General features: G+C 38.2%; 1 long non-coding RNA gene across 1 annotated transcript; it reads right to left on the bottom strand.

The window, feature by feature from the left end:
• Positions 1-2383: 2383 nt before the first annotated feature.
• On the bottom strand, positions 2384-2840 carry LOC142150085 (uncharacterized). Its single transcript, XR_012691004.1, has 2 exons — positions 2717-2840; positions 2384-2444 (listed from the first exon to the last, which is right to left on the bottom strand). It is a non-coding gene; the product is annotated as an uncharacterized LOC142150085 (long non-coding RNA).
• Positions 2841-3135: the final 295 nt, after the last annotated feature.

The raw sequence follows: 3135 nt of genomic DNA on the forward strand, positions 1-3135 counted from the left end.
AGCCAAAGAATAGTCAGGTCACAGCCAGGTAGGTACACAGGAGTAGGAGGAATAGAGGGGTTAACAGGGAGCAGGTTCACAGGAGTCAGGACACAGGAACTGTAGCCAGGAACAGGAAACACATTGCTCTGACACAGGCAGCGTGTCAGAGCAGGGGAGATATAGAAGTTTGAATTCCCCGCCCAGGAGTCACATGATCAGCAGCAGAGAGAACCCGGAAGTGCGGCAGCGCTAACAGAAGAATCGCTGAAGAGATGGACACCGCTGTCAGCTCCCGCTGACAGCGCAGCGGAACGGGAACAAGGTAAGTTCCTAACAAGCATATAGTGTAGCTAGAGTAATTGGCGTATGTAGGAGAGAACCTGTTAAAATAACATATCGTCCTTGGGGGTCTGTATAGGATGTATCGATTGTTATAGGAAGAGTATGGTGGAGTAGAATAGCTGTACCCTTGACTTTTTGGGAAGATGTGGAATAATAAACCTGGGGGTAATTTTTGCATTGTAGATTTGGGTGCAAATGTTGGAAATGCGTTTCTTGTAACATTACAATCTGAGGAGAATGACGTTTCAAGTACTGGAACAAAATAGTGCGTTTTTGTGGTGTATTGAGACCGTTAGCATTTATGGTTAGAACCGAGAGGGTCATGGTTGAAACCAGAGGAATTTATGCCAAGATGATTTTAGGTAGTATAAAAGGTGCAGCTCGATGCCAGGCCAAGGTGTAGAGGATTGGGAGGGGAAGAGGTGTGTTAGTAGGGGAATGAGCGCAAAGTGAGGGGAGAGAAGACAGCTTGACTGGCAAGTCATGCCTTCCGAAAGTTGAGACCAGTACATCCTGTGTACTTGGGGAGTGTGGGGGGTGGTTGTGTAGCCGTGGGTACACTTTCTCAGGGAGAAGGGGGGGGAATCCTAGACATTGCAAATAGAAGCGGAAAAGTATACATGTGTGCAACTTAGATACGTTTAAGAGGAATAGATAAGTAGAAGAGTAATACTATGAAGTACATTTAAAGAACATCAGTCTAGCTAAACAGGTATGGTCATTTAGCTAATAGTAACAGTAACAGTAACAGAAACAGTAACAGTAAAAAGTAAATAAGATACATAAATTATATCAATAACAAAACTGGATAATATATTCTTAGCCTTAATAATGAACTTAATTAGTTAGCCTGTAACTAAACCGAAAAACCGACCGCTCCGCAGCCCGAAGGGCCATCCAGAAAATCTTGGGAGCTTTAGGTTATAGGATGCCTCCCAGGCTGCAAGGCAGTGGCCAATCGTTGATGCGAAGTACAATGTTACTACCAGTACTACTAACAGTGTTAACATCAGACAACAGTTGAGTGGCATCAGTCAGAGAGCAAACAAAAAATAATAACAACATTACTGTATCGTGGATGCAATCTGAGTCCAATTGTTTGCCGGCAAGACCTCAGGAACTGGTAATATGCATTTCTATGTGTGAGTGCACCATTCGAAACAAATATTATTAAGGACCTAACCATCTTAATAAAGATAATTTATGAATCAAAATAGTGATCACCTGGTGCAGTGGTAACTTTTTATCTCACAATAATTTTTAAATATGCAACAAGAGTGACTGTATTGTAACTGTAGTGCTCGCAGTTGTGTCTTTGTGCCTGGTGATAAGATTTTGCTGTTGCCCCCACACGGGGGAGTAAACTGTTGGCTAAATAGAAAGAACACTTTGAAGTGATCCACAATGTAGATGATGTTAATTATGAAATAGTTCAACAGATTTACCATATAAATTTGTTAAAAGCCTGAAAACACTATGAAAGTTTATTCATAAACCCTTGTGAGGTAGACTTTGAACTTAGTCCTCGGATACTTCTAAATCTAAATTGGTGCATGAGGATCCCGGCGAACCAACTTTTAATCCAGAGCAAGAAGGCTCCTTTAAGATCTTGAAAAAAAATATTTGACCTCTGGTACTTGATATGGGTATGGCTGTAGACCACTAATTGCAAGAGGTCTGCAAGTCTCCAATTAAAAGTGTTATACCAAAGGAAAATATGCAATAGTGAATCTATAATAACAAAAAACAAGAGTGTACTATGAATCAATCTACTTATCCACTTCTTAAAAGCTTCACATGTAATACATATAAATATATAAAAACTTATAAATGGGTGATTATATATATATATATATATATATATATATATATATATATATATATTATTATTTTTTTTTTCAAACCGTCATAGGGTATCGTAACATATCAGATGCATCAAAAAGCACCCAATTATGGAGATTAGATATGTTAGATCTAAAATTCTGACCCAAGTCTACCTGTGGTGTCAAGTATATCTGGAAGCGCTTCAATCAGCTGAAGAGAATTGACACAGACCAAGTTCTGTATACAAGGAATATTCTCTAGTTTATTGATACAAAGATACAAGTTTTTATAGCCTACTGAATAAATGAATCCTACGTCATATGCATACAATTCTATACCATTAGTCTATGAGAGGCACTACTGATTAACTTTCTCACGTATTCTTGAAGTGTTTACTTTTCTCCCCCTTCTAAGGACAGATGAGCCTATTGTTTTTTATCTCAAGGGGAGCTGGAGATATGCTATGTGCAACATCAGGGGCACAGCTCCCATACTGCCAGCTGGATATAAAAATGTTCATTGTCTCATATTTTGTTACATTTATTTTAGTGTTCTCTATCAGCTCAACTTCAAGGGCACAGGCTCACATCAGCAGAAAAATGAATAATCTCTTCTAGCAAATAATATTTCTATGCAAGTTACAATAAAATGGCTGAACAAAGGCCTTATGAGGCCTTAACAAAAAAACATATTTAACAGATATCAATATGCTGGGATATATTGGCATGCATGCCTAATTAAACAAGAAATGTTTGTTATAATTTTCCAACTGATCAAATTAATTAGACTATTAATTTAAATGTATTGTCAGATCCAAATCAACATGCTCAGTCACATAGACCATTGGCAGGGTAAATAGATCCAATTATAATTTAATTGTAAGGCCGTTTGCACCAACTAGCATTCGCCAATCTTAATAAGTATTGATGTTAACAGTACCACAGTCTATATATTGCTATAGAGTTGTAACAATCATTGGTGGCTTAC

The sequence above is a fragment of the Mixophyes fleayi genome, chromosome 4 (assembly GCF_038048845.1).
Source record: "Mixophyes fleayi isolate aMixFle1 chromosome 4, aMixFle1.hap1, whole genome shotgun sequence".
Lineage (NCBI taxonomy): Eukaryota > Metazoa > Chordata > Amphibia > Anura > Limnodynastidae > Mixophyes > Mixophyes fleayi.